Source organism: Myotis myotis, unplaced genomic scaffold (genome assembly GCF_014108235.1).
Source record: "Myotis myotis isolate mMyoMyo1 unplaced genomic scaffold, mMyoMyo1.p scaffold_m19_p_10, whole genome shotgun sequence".
NCBI lineage: Eukaryota > Metazoa > Chordata > Mammalia > Chiroptera > Vespertilionidae > Myotis > Myotis myotis.
Genome location: NW_023416314.1, coordinates 71,514,781 through 71,529,089, shown reverse-complemented (window position 1 = coordinate 71,529,089; position 14,309 = coordinate 71,514,781). Strand labels below are relative to the sequence as shown.

The 14,309-nt window shown below is 39.4% G+C and overlaps 1 protein-coding gene across 3 annotated transcripts in view; it reads right to left on the bottom strand.

Moving 5' to 3' along the window:
* Positions 1-14,309, bottom strand: part of LRRC4C (leucine rich repeat containing 4C) — a 174,944-nt gene that overhangs the window by 88,049 nt on the left and 72,586 nt on the right. For 2 of the 3 annotated variants that reach the window (XM_036326155.1, XM_036326154.1), the window contains one exon: positions 8,928-9,007. The exons of the other annotated variant lie outside the window; for it this stretch is intronic. The gene's annotated coding sequence lies outside the window, so the exon portion shown is untranslated. The remainder of the gene's footprint in view (positions 1-8,927; positions 9,008-14,309) is intronic. 3 annotated transcript variants of the gene reach the window in all.

The window sequence follows — 14,309 nt, the reverse complement described above, 5'->3', positions numbered from 1 at the left end:
GGTATGTTTTACCCAATTTAGCTTTACATTCCTCAAGTGTTTTAGCTTCCAGTATTTCCCACGAGATAACTTTCAAAAATCCAATAGCTTTTTATTCTATAGAGGCTGTCAAATACTCAGTAGCCTCCACATTCATTAAAATCCTTATTATATAATGTTGATCTGGGTTATATATAATTCCGGCTCCATTTAGCATTTATATGTGTGGATAAATTGCCTCCCTATATCTTGGGCTTTATTTAATAACCTTTAATCTATTTGTATATGCCACCAAATCCAATTTTTTCATTACTTGCCTGGCTTTTTCATCTTTCTCCAATTTAAACTTTTCAACACTTGTGTTGCCCATAGTAAATGCAATATGACAAATGCAATTTATAAAGACAAGGCAACATAGCCCAAAGATCATGATTTTTAGACCCAGTTAAACCAGATTCTTATCTCAACTCTTTTATCCACTATCTATATGTATGTAAGAAATGAACCTACTCTTTCCTATAAGCCTTCATTCACTGATTAATCTCTATAATTTAAATAATAATCATATTTTTTTCTTAGAGATTTGCTGTTGGGATAAAATATGTTAAATCCTTAGCCTGCATAAAGTAAGTAGTCAATAAATTACTGGCATTTTGTCCCCAAGACAAATTCCCCATTGACAAGTAGCCCATAATGTGGCACTTTGCTGCACTTCCCTTAATTCTAATGATACAGTCTGCTTTGCTCTTTGTTATATTCTCTCAGTTGTTACCTAAAGGGCCACTTAAAGACATGTTTTATGGTTCATCAGTATTGGAGTGACAGATAAAAATGTCATGGCACAAAAGCTAACAACTCATACTCTCCAATATTCCTCTCCTGGCTAATTTCCACTTCTTAAGTCTTAGTTTAAGCATTATCTTTTGGGGAAATATTCCCAGAAATGATTCCACCCCCACATTCAGTTAGGAGAATCTGCAGAACATTTAGTCTGTCATGATATCTGCATTGTATCTAAACTGTAATATAATTACCTCCCCAGGTCCTGCGCCCCCTACAACTTGGAGCAACTTCATATAGAGAGCATACTTTAACCCATTATCTCTATCATCTAGAACCAATGTAATACTGAATAGGCATTGAATGAATTAAGCTATTCTGATTGGAAATCATCAATATGCAAGAAGTTTCATGAACTCCATTCACTTACTTTTACTTATTTTACTTACATAGCAACATAAAGTTAAAACATCCCCCAAAGCTTATTTTGTTTATATCCCATCAAGTGCTATAGGGTGGAAACCCACCTGGACAATGCCAGACAGCTGGAGGCCCATCCATCCTATTAAAAAAAAAATGGAGTTACCACAATAACCCATAAAAATCTGTGGACAGGCCATTATTATTGCCTAGGACTTGAAGTAATTATAAGTATAAAGAGACCAATAAAAGCTATTGTGGGAATGAATTTCTATAATTTCCTATATAAAACCATGAGTAATGCAGTTGAAGATACCTGGAACATTATTCTTAGAGAAACAGACATAAATTATTTGAATAGCAAAAACCTATATCCTAAGAAATCAGAAACACCAATCAAAAAGAATATATGCACCCCTGTGTTCATAGCAGCACAATTTTCAATAGCTAAGATTTGGAAATAGCCTAAGTGCCCATCAGCAAATAAGTGGATAAAAAAAGCCGTGGTACATTTACACAATGGAATAGTATGCACCTGTAAAAAGAAAGAACTCAGCATTTACAACAGCATCAGATGGACTGGGAGACTACTATGCTAAGCAGAATAAGGCTGTCAGAGAAAGATAAGTATCTCATGATCTCACTCATATGTGGAATCTAATGAACAAAATAAACTAATGAACAAAACAGATCCAGAGACACAGAAGCATGGAACAGGCTGTCAAATTTCGGAAGGAAGGTGGGAATGGGTGGGTGGGAAGAGATCAACCAAAGACCTTGTATGCATATGTGCATAACCCATGGGCACAGACAATAGGGTTGTGAAGGTCTGGGGTGGGAGGTGGAGGCGGGCTAGAAGAGGTCAATGGGGGGGGGGGCATATGTAATACTTTCATTAATTAAAATTTAAAAATAAAAAAGTAAAACCTTTGCCATGAACTAGCCTGAATTCCATTTGGGAAATAAAGTGGAAAATATTGATGAGCATGGCTTCTTGAAGACTTTGAATTAAGAGATTAAGCCAACTCTGGTGCCAACATGAAATTAAATAAATGAAAACATAATATGGTAAGCTACAAGGAAGTGAATTTTCCTACAAAAATGAAGCTTCCAAGTAGATTCTATAGTTCTCTGTTTATTTGTTCTTTTTTTTTTTTCAAGAATGACTGGCCACCCATATGTGTGGTAATGATATTGTCTTGAAGTGTGGTATCAAATTGAAGCTACATAATTAGTGGAGGATATAGATTTTTTAAAAGATGTACCTTTTTAATGTTTTTAATTGAGAGAGAGAGAGAGAGAGAGAGAGAGAGAGAGAGAGAGAGATTTGTTGTTTCACTATTCATTCATTCATTGGTTGATTCTTGTATATGCCCTGACCCGGAATCAAACCCACAGCCTTGGCATTGGAATGAAGCTCTAACCAATTGAGCTACCAGGCCAGGGCCTAGAGATGTTCTCATTCATTATATAAACACTTCCTTCTCTGTCTCTGGTCTCTGGAGGATTGCCTTCTACATAACATACCCTGAACATGCATCCTGATTATTGCTGACATCTTTCTTTATATTTAGCTTCAAAATACTATATCTATAGCTGATTTCTTACTATACACATGTCATTATCACTATTCAAAGCAAAAAATTCTACCTGAATGATCTTATATAATTCTCCCCCAAAATACATGACCTAGAAATTATCAGTTCCGTTTTTGAAAAACATTACCTTGAGGCTCAGAGAAGCTCGGTGGCTTGCCACAAATCATACCGTTCGAAAGGGGAATTTGGCTTGAGTGTTTAATCTCAAGTCACCTGATTCAAAGTCCAGAATTCATTCTATTTTGACTCAGACTACTATCCTATTCTACAGCAGCAATTTTAGGCTGGATGAAATTATGCCAATGAATCATTTTTTGGAACTTTCTTTTGGCCAGCTATACAGAAAACCTCCATGTACTTCCTATGAGCAATTTTCCACAATGCCTCAACACAAACACAATCATGCATTCAACTCCAGTCGGTGGTGGAAGGTGGTTGTTGCCTTGGCAAATGATATGGATTGTTGCCAGTAATATTTCCCTAGCATAGCGGTGGCTCTAAGACTCTATCTTTTTCTAGGCCCAATAGGATGAAAAGTCATTTACGATATTTCATGGAACAGTAATAATCCTGCTTATACTTGAAAAGGTTTAAGTTCAATCACAAACCATTTTTCCTTAGTTCTTGGTCATATTCCAATGATTCTATATAGAACATCTATAGTGAAGCAGTCTTTTATGTTGCAAAGAAAACTGGGTCTAAACAGTCTGGGTTATAGTTTGGAGTCTGGCTCTAATAAGCTCTACAATTTTGGGGGAAATAATATCTGACCTCAGGTAACATGAGGGGCCAGCCAAAAGTTCCTTCCAGGATTAAATGTAGTTCATTACACACACACACACACACACACACACACACACACACACACACACACACACACACCTGCAAGTGCTGTACATTTTGCACTTAACAGCTATTCAAATCCCTATTAACTTGGAAGGTATTTATTTAGAAGTAGAGAAATAGCAGTTCTCTGATTTCATAGTCTTTTATCTCAGGATTATGGAGGATCTTACATCATTCATTAATTAAGTCCAACCGCCCCCCCACTTCTGAAAGGTGAGCCCTGAAAGGCTGTTATTTTCTGCCGTCGCCCATATGGTACCATGACATGATATTAACTTTGGAACACAGTGAACCAAGAACCCAGCAACTCACAGGAAGAGCGTCCTGGGGACACACTGTGCAAATGAACTGCGGGGAGGGAGAGGGGAGGAGCTGGAATAGAGAGGTATGTGATTTTAATGGTGGGATTCTCTGGCAGATGAAGTTGGTTTTAAAATTGAGAATAATTTAATTCACTGGTAAATCGATGATCTTTCCTCATCCACCTCCTCCCAGTGGATCATCAAACCCTGTAAAACTCATCCCATATTGATCCCTCTCATTCTATGGAAGCAGGCGATGTTCCTTTGAAGAAGACAATGATGATGATGATGGTTTGGGATCTGTTTACATTTCTTTTCTCTTTCCCCAGACACAACTTCTCGGCAAAGTTAGAATTAGGTCAGTAAGTTTACCACTGATGCCATCCCTCACCACATGTACATATCTGTTTCAAAAAGTCATAGAGCTGAAGCATAGCACAGGTTTGTTAATAACCTGGAAAAAAAAGGTAGATAGAGGAGAGAGGTATCAAATCTGATGGTGATGGAAGGTTTGCAACTTCTCACTGGGATGCAGTACCAACACCAGAATTTTTCAGTCAATTATTTCTTATTGAGAGCAAAGAGTTATGTAATTATACCAACAATGGGTGTTAAAAAGAGAATAAAGGAGTAAAAGAACATTGAAAAAGAAAAAAAAAAAAAGGACTGCAGAATAACATAGGTTTCTAAGCATGGTTATTTGAGAAATAAGAAACCTGAAACAGAACATGGATTTTAATTTTATAGGATTGTTTAAAGCTATGCTACAATAAGAAAAAAATTACCCCTCAGGATAGACCAGCTGTCTGCAAGGTGAAGAGCATAATGAGTCATATGTTACCCCATATAATCCAGAGAGCAACTTGAATGGTGGGTTTATTTATTAATTTTTAATTAAAAAGTGTTTGTGTTAATCTTCACCTGAGATTATTTTTCTATTGATTTTTAGAGAGAGAGGAAGGGAGGGGGAGAAACACACAGAGAGAAACATAGATGACACACATCAATTAGTTGCCTGTTAGTTAGATTCCACATATAAGTGAGATCATATGCTATTTGTCTTTCTCTGACTGCCTTATTTCACTTAATATAATACTGTCCAGGTCCATCCATGCTGTTGCAAAGGGTAAGATTTCCTTCTTTTTTATGGCAGAGTAGTATTCCACTGTGTAAATGTACCATAGTATGGTGATTACCAGAGGGAATTGGGCTAAGGGGATGTAGGAGATGGTAAACAGGGGATAAATGGTGGTGGAAGGAGACTTGACTTGGGGTAGTGAACACACAATACAATATACAGATGATTGAACTGTAACCCTAAAACCTATTTAATTTTATTAAACAATATCACCCCAATAAATTCAATAAAAAAGAAAACATATTAATGAAGGAAGAAGTAAGTCCCATTGTCAGTGTTTCCTTTGGCATTCTGGGAAATAATCTGCTTAGGGTGGCTGCACATATCTATTTGCTCAGCAAAGCTAATTTTAGCTGAGGACAAAAATATGTAGAGAGCAATGACACATTTTTGCTAACAGTGCTAGGCTATCATGCCAGATCAGGCCCTCCCCCCCCACCTAAAAAAACACAAAAAACACCCATGAAATATTGAGACACATCAGAAGTTTCAATTCTTTCAGAAGAGAAGAAAATTATCACTTGGGAGCAGAAAAGAAATGATCCATTTACTTCAGAAATATGCAAAGCAAATTTAATCTCTTTCTCTACCTCTTCAAAGAATAAATGTTTTCTTTATTTTTTCCTCTCCTCCAAGAAGCCTTTTCCTCTGTAGCTATTATACTATTCCAATTAAAACCTCATATTTTAGAGACATAGCTAAATTTTTCATTTTAGCATATATTTAATATTAACCCCAGACCACATATTTCCCAGGATATACTACAACACAGTTTAGGCTGAAGTTTCTTTGGTTATATTGTGGATGTGTGGATTATCCACACATTTAGAAACCATCCACATACTTTATAGCTGTACAATTTTAAACATGTCAGACAGATACCTTCTGGTCATGTGATATTGGGAAATTTATTTAACACCTCTCTAAACTGGTTGTTAAAGTGGGGCTCATGACAGTGCCTGCCTCTCATAAATATGCAGATGAAATGAAAAGATCTTTGCAAAACATTTAGCCCAATACTTGGATCATAAAGAATGCCTACTTATTATTTATGATTGCATTATTATTGCTATTATTTGTGTAATTTTAATAGTTTTCCTGTCTAGCTTATCTTCAAAATCTCATCAGCCATCTACTGCCTCTCTAGATTCACTGAAAATGTTTACTTAGAGGCTATACCATACTTCTAAGTGCCGAAGTAAAGCCATTACCTGGATATAACATAAAGCCCATGGAATATGAAAATAAAGTCATAGGGGGCAATTGTGGAGAGGAAACATTTTATAGTGAAATCCCAGATAAGTCTCTAGATAAGTCACATTACAGTTATAAAAAAGACATAAAGACTAAAAATTGTTTTCACTCTAAGAAAAAAAATCAAAAGACAGTACCAATTTTTATCCTCCCTTTGTTTATAAATCAACATGACACCATATTTTTATCTCTTCGCAATTTTTTTAAAGTAAAACAGTTTTAACAAAAAGCATTGTACTAAACACACACACACACACACACATCCACACACAATAGCTAGACTCTATAGCAACATGTCATCTTCAACCCAATTTCATGAACCTGTTCATGATTTGAAGCCTAAACTTACTTACATGGCCTTCGTTAGTTAGTTAGTTAGTTAGTTAGTTAGTTAGTTAGTTAGTTAGTTAAACTTAGTTTTCACTCTTATTTTTCCACAAGGTATAGGTTTCTCCAATTGCATGTCCTTTGCTGTTTGTATGGGATGCCAGAAAACTGTCTCCATATTTCCATAGATGACCATGACAGGCATAAATGCTGAGACAGTTATAGAGCGAGTGCCCAACAAAGATGGTGGCTACATTCTGCCCATCACAGCTTACAGTGGAAAAGGAAAATTTTCTTCATTCTATGAAACAACTAGCAGAAGGCCACTGGTTCAAAAGTAAACAAACAAAAAACTCCAACAATTCAAAGACCCAGGCTTTGTTTTAAAACATCTTGGCCTATATTTAAGAAAACTAAGTAGACAGCATGAACTTAAGAAAATACAAGGAATCTTTAAATCTCAAGTCAGCTCTTGCAGAGGAAAAAGGAATTCTCTAAACAGAACAGCAGTTGCTGGCTTAAGGAACTATAGGCCCTGCCAAATTGTAATATAGCCTTACATACTCGTCTGTAATTATTGTTTTTCTCATATGACTGCACAGCTCCCATAGAAAGAGATAACATTAACAAATGAATCTTTGCTCCCCCGGAAACTTGTGATGCAGAAACAACACTCACCAGTATCTGCTAACTTTTCTTTCCTGGGCCTAGAGAAGACTATAACGCCTTAGCACCCTCCCACCACTGCCTTCACAATTAGGTGGGGCCATATGATTCCTGACACATGGATTGTAACAGAATATAAGTGTGTCTCTTTTAAAGGAGGCAGAGAGCCCAGCCAGCATGGCTTAGTGGTGAGCATCGACCCATGAACCAGTAGGCCACTGTTAGATTCCTGGTCAGGGCACATGCCCAGGTTGTGGGCTTGATCCCCGGTAGGGGGCATGCAGAAAGCAGTCAATCAATGGTTCTCTATCATCTTTGATGTTTCTATCTCTTTTTCTCTCTCCCTCTCCCTTCCTCTCTGAAATCAATAAAATATATTTTAAAATAGACTCTGGTTATATTTTAGATTGTACACATTTCTTTCATGTGCATTATCTCATTTGACCCCTCTGGCATCCTTATAAACATCATCACAAATAACTTGTCACATGTCATCTAGGTAATCAGTGTCTGAGAATCTGTATCCCAGTGGTACAAAGATGCTTTCCCTTACAAACAACGAAAAGGCTTCTCGTCCTGTAGCCAATGAACTCTCCAACCTCAGAGTGCTCTGCATTATAAATTGAATTTCAAAAAATCACATTATTTAGCAGTGATAATGAATATCAATGTACCTGTAAGACAGAGCTTTACAAAACTAGAAAGATTTACATCTGATGAGCTTAAGGAAAACAGATAAAAAATAAATAAGTAAATAAATAAGTAAAGGAAGGAAGGAAGGAATGGAAGGAAGGAAGGAAGGAAGGAAGGAAGGAAGGAAGGAAGGAAGGAAGGAAGGAAGGAAGGAATAAAGGAAAAAAGAAAGGTCATTAAGTTCCTTGATCCTCCTATATGCCCCTAAAACTCCATGGAGACAATGACTTAAAACCCCAAGTCTTCCTTATCCTTGACTCCTTTGCCCTTGACACTCTATAACCCAGCTTACGCCATACAGAGACACCAAACATGCACATGCTTGATGAAAGCTTTTATAGCTGCCATTACATAATGAATTTGCTGTCAGTCTGTCTAAAATGTGCCTGTTGAATAAATGAGCAGAAAGAAAGCCAATCTTTGCTATAAGCAATGGAATTTTCAACTAACTACAATCAACTTGGGCATACCTACCCTGCACTGCAGTGCATCTCCAGCATCCTTACTCATTCATGACACCTGAACTTTTCAGCAATGAGGAGAACAACATAAGGCAATAAACAATAAAGAAACATTTACTATAGTTTTGTTAAAAAGTTGTTTGTACTGTTAGGATGTAATACAGTAAGTTACCAACCATATTCAAAATCAGGTGTATTTTCCAAATATTTTATCTAAATCCATGCCATATACAGAGATATCTGTACACAATGCAACATTTTTAACTAGAATGTTAGCCATCTTCAAAATGCTTGAACTCTGTTATTGAGGTATATATAGTAAATGCATCATTTTTCTAAAAGGCTCTTGATGATTACAACATGGAAATCTCACTAAATGTTAGGAATAAAATTAAACGTCACATAAGTAGAATTGCCCATTATAGACTTGGAAAGAGAAGGCCAAAGAGGTCATACAACTTACCACAGGTCCCACTGTTGTCTTCACTGACAAGCTGAGTGACTCTGGGTGAGTCCCCTCTCTCTCAGCCTCAGTTTCTTGATCTGCAAAAATGAGGTGATTGGACTAGATGATGAAAGAATCCATACAGCCTGACAATGCCATTATTCAGCAAAACTAGGGGCCACATCTAGAACATTCTCCTTCCAAAGCAACATACAAGAAGATGAAAAGATATTTAAAGGGCACTTGGCACTACTGGTGTTCCAGCCACTGAGACTGGATCTAAACTTGAGACTTCAGCATTGCAGAGGTTGCTGGTGCCCACCACAGACAAGCAAAGCAGGAGACAACAGCCATGGGCATGCTCTTTGCCTGAGAAGGGCTGCGATCGAGTATTGCTTCAGAGTGATGGTCAATCATCTCCTCCCCCTCTCAGAGGATCTGACTTCCTCTGTTGGGCTCTGCCTCAGGCATCTCTCCTCAAGGTTCATTGGAGCCCTGGGAGTCCAGCACTTGACCTAAACCCAAACAAAGATGTATTTCCTTCTGGAAGACTCCCCACCCGGACAAGTCATTCAAAATCAACCTTAAAAACCACTCCAGGCTCCAGGGAGCTGCCTATTTTAGCATCTTTTAATTAGCTGTCTGCCCTTGTCTGTAGGGAAATCTTTGTATTTTATTACAAGTTTATTAGCTTAACAAACAAAGAGTTGGTGTGTTTAGGAAAAAAGGCAGATTGAATGGAGGACCTGCCTTGATCATGGGCCATGCTTTAACCCCTTTACTTACTTCCCATTCCTAACTCTTATGGGAAAGTGTCTTTCTGGCTTTTATTTATTTTAAATGTTTCCATCCCTCCCTTTTTCATATTTATGTTGTTACTATTTTCTAGTGAGAAACCTGAAAGTCAAGCAATGGTTTAGGGTATTTAAAGGATATTTAAATATATGACTCAGCAAGGCAGAACCCAGATTCATGGATGTAGAAGTGGACACTGCCAATGTCCCTATTAAGTTAACCATTAAGCCAGAATTTAATTAATTGGGCTCATTAAAAAAATATGCACAAGTGAACCTGAAGTATTGTGTTCTATTAGCTATAACATATTGAAGAAAAGCTAGTATCGCCTGCCAGCATAGCTCTGTGGTTGAGCATCAAACTATGAAGCAGGAGGTCACGGTTCTATTCCCGCGCAGGACACATGCCCAGGTTGTGGGCTCGATCCCCAGTGTGGGGCATGCAGGAGGCAGCTGATCCATGAACCTCTCTCATCATTGATGTTTCTGCCTCTCTCTCCCTCTCCCTATATATCCTATCTAATAAAAGAGAAACATGATAATTGGCATACGACCACTACCCTTCCCATTGGCTAATCAGGGCAATATGCAAATTAACTGCCAGCCAAGATGGCGGCCAGCAGCCAGGCAGCTTGAAACTAACATGAGGATCGCTTGCTTCAGTGACAGAGGACTCCAATGTTCCCCACCTGCCGCTGCAGGCCTCTGAGCTGCAACTCTAATCAACTATGTAACAAATATAGAAGCTAAACAAAACCCCAGAAACCTGCTTTAGTCTGCCGCTGGTCCGCCGCCGGGCTTCAGCCAGCAGGATCGCAACATTGTTTCGAATACAGAAGGTAAACAAAGGCCAGCGGAGGCCTAAGAGCTGGAGACAAGCCTCAGGGCTAAAGCTGGCCCAAAATAAAAAAAAAAAAAAGAAAAATAAAAAAAGGTGTGGTTGGGAGCTTCAGTCAGCCCCAGCCTGAAAACAGCCCTCAGCCCCTCATCCAGGCTGGCCAGGCACCCCAGTGGGGACCCCCACCCTGATCCAGGACACCCTTCAGGGCAAACCTGCCAGTACACACCCGTGCACCAGGCCTCTACCCTATATAGTAAAACGGTAATATGCCTCCCAGCACCGGGATCAGCGGAGCCGCGAGACCTCCCAGCACCGGGATCAGCATGACAGGGGGCAGCGCCCAAATCCCCTGATCGCCCTGTGGCTCTGTGTGTGACAGGGGGCGGGGCCATAACCTCCCTATCCACGCTGCTCTGTTCATGACAGGGGAAGGCGCACCAACCCCCTGATCAGCCCTGCTCTGTGCCTGATAGGTGGAGCTCCCCAACCCCCTGATCGCCCTGCGGCTCTGTGTGTGACAGGGTGCGGCGCCCCAACCCCCACCCCCCCGCGGGCCCTGCTCTGTGTGTGACGGGGTAGAGCCATAACCTCCCCATCGGCCCTGCCCTGAGTGTGACAGTGGTGGCGCCCCAACCCCCTGATGGGCCGTGCTCTGTGCATGACAGGGTATGGAGCTCCAACCCCCGTCATGGGCCCTGCTCTGTGAGTGACAGGGGGCAGTGCCCCAATCCCCTGATTGGCCCTGCTCTGTGCATGACAGGGGCTAGCGCTGCATCCTCCCCATCAACCCTGCCTTGAGTGTGACAGGGGACGGTGCCCCAACTCCCCAATCGGCCCTGCTCTGAGCCTGACCAGGGGTTGCACCTAGGGATTGGGCCTGCCCTCTGCCACCTGGGAGCAGGCCTAAGCCAGCAGGTCGTTATCTCCCGAGGGGTCCCAGACTGCGAGAGGGCACAGGCCGGGCTGAGGGACCCCCTCCCCCCCAAGTGCACAAATTTTTGTGCACCGGGCCTCTAGTATATATATAATGATCAACCAGGAGAAAAATTGAATAAATGATGTCTAATCCAATAAATAGCAATTTTGTTATTATCATGATTAGGATCATCTATATAAAGTGCTTATTACATGTTGGGCACACTCCTAAACACTTTACATGATTACACAGTTTTAATCCTATAGAAACGCTGCAATGTTAACCCTAAAGGAGGCATGGGGAGATGGAAGAGAGCCAAATAGTGCCCTCAAAGATAGATTTAGTTGTTGACAAGGGACAATCATAAAATTTTCATTGGCTATATTAGGCAAAACCAAGATGGGAAGGTACAAGGAAACCCAGTTTTGCTCAACTGCTATTCATACACAGAAACTGGGAAGCAGATGCTCCCTGTTTGCAGAGAGTGTGCTCATTGCTAAAGGTACTCAGCAAAGGGACTCTCTGACCAGCTCTTGGGGATGCCATAGAAAGACACCCTGGCCCTGGCTGGTTCGGTTCAGTGGATGGAGCGTCAGCCTGTGGACTGAAGGATCCCAGGTTCGATTCCAGGCAAGGGCGCATGCCTGGGTTGTGGGCTCAATGCCCAGTGGGGGCCAAGCAGGAGGCAGCCGATCAATGATTCTCTCTCATCATTGATGTTTCTATCTTTCCATCCCTCTCCCTTCCTCTCTGAAATCAATAAAAATATATTTAAAAATAAAGACATCCTGCTAAGAGATGAAAGTACTGAGAGCCTCTAAGGATCTGCCAAGCCTGCAAGGCTGGACAGAAGTAATATATGAATGCTGAGTGTATATCTATGAAAATCAATGAACCAATCAAGACACAGATGGACAATCTTAGAGAAAATCATACTTGTGTGCGCCTCTCTCATAGCACTCATTATATTCTACCTGTGTGAAATCTATCTGTGTCCTTTTATCTTCATGCTATTAGATGAGAAGTTCATTGAATCTTGACTCCTCACATATGAACTATTAACCTTGGGAAAGATGCTCATTTTCCTCTCCTGTAATAATGGAACCTGTCACACAGGGTTGTCAGGAGGAATACATTTGGTTGTATATTTAAATGATTTAGCCCAGTGGCTAGCACTAGTAACAACAAATAACATTAAATAGAGCTCTTTATTATCATTATTTTTATGACTGTTATTTACTATTATTATTTTTGTGGTTATTTCTAAGCCATATGAATGTCTCAGGTTCCATAACTTTGATAGACAACTTTACATTCTAAGAGATCAATCAAAGCAGCTACATTTTATCTGCCAACCTGCCAATCTTAATTGTCTGAGGAGAGGGAAATAAATCAAACCAACCACCTTTTCGATGAATGACTACATCGAAGAAGAATTCAATAACATGTTTTCAAAGTGCTGCTCTCTTAACTAAAAAATATGGAGTGAACAAAAGAGAAAAAAACTGATATATTTTATTCCATAATGTTAAAATTATTATTTAAAGCTCATTGCACACATGATGAAGGACCATACATTTCTCCTTTTAGTGAAGGAACTATTATATGCCTTTGCAATTAATTAATGTTGCCTCCAATATTCCTATAAAAATGAATGGCAAATTCATTTGAATGTGGCATCTGGAATAGCAGGGCCCCTTGTCCAGTTCTTATGTGTTAATATCAACAAGATGAATTTTAAGTGGTATGTGTGCAAACTGGTTTGAGATAAGCAAATTCTACACTGAAATTTACACCAATATTTTTCCAACAATTTTAACAGTAGAGCTGTTGTTTGAAAGACTATGGTAGGTGTGACATAAGCAAAGCCACTTAAATTCCTATCATTGGCTGAGAAAGTGCCTCATTCTTCATGGAGGTCTTAAAACACATCTTTAGAATCTGAAAGCAGTTAGAAAAACATTCTTTAATAAAAATATCTTATACTATTAATGAGAAAAAGAAGTGCCCAAAATAGGAAGTTATTTGACCATGTCTCACAGCTACTTAATGGTTAAAATTAGATTTATGACTCATTTATTCATTTAGCTCGTGTTTATCGAGAGACCTCCATGTGCCCATTCTGTGCTAGGCTTCCAACATATACTGTGCTTATTTTGTTAATTTATTAAATTTCCATTTGACAACTATTCATTTGTTATCTACACGGTGCAGGCACTGTGTTTGGTACAATGTGCGGAGGTGAATGTAAGTAAGACCTGCTCTCTGCCACAGCACTCTTTTTTTTATTTTTATTTTACTTATTGATTTTTAAAGAGACAGGAAGAGAGAGATTTGTTGTTCCACTTATTTATGCATTCATTGGTTGATTCTTACATGTGTTCTGACCAGGGATTGGACACACAACTTTGGCATATCACGAGGACATTCTAACCAATTTAGCTACCTGGCTAGACTTTTTAAAAGCTAGTGAAGAATGTACCAAGTACAGAAATAGTTATAGTAATTGGTAGAATGTAGTTAATACCAGAAGAAAGCAAGATAATTTGGCAGGTGTTAATTTAATAATTTCCTAGCCTTATTTAAAAAAAACCCAAACTGGCCCGGCTGGTGTGATTCTGTGGTTCAGTGTCGACCTATAAATCAGGAGGTCATGGTTTGATTCCCTCTCAGGGCACATGCCTGGGTTGTGGGCTCGATCAACAGATGGGCAGGAGGCAGCCCATCAATGCTTCTCTCTCATCATTGATGTTTCTACCCCTTTCTCTCTCTCTCTCTCTCTTACTTCCTGAAATCAATAAAAACATATATTTTTTAAAAAGCTGTGTCTATTAACCAATCATCAAAAC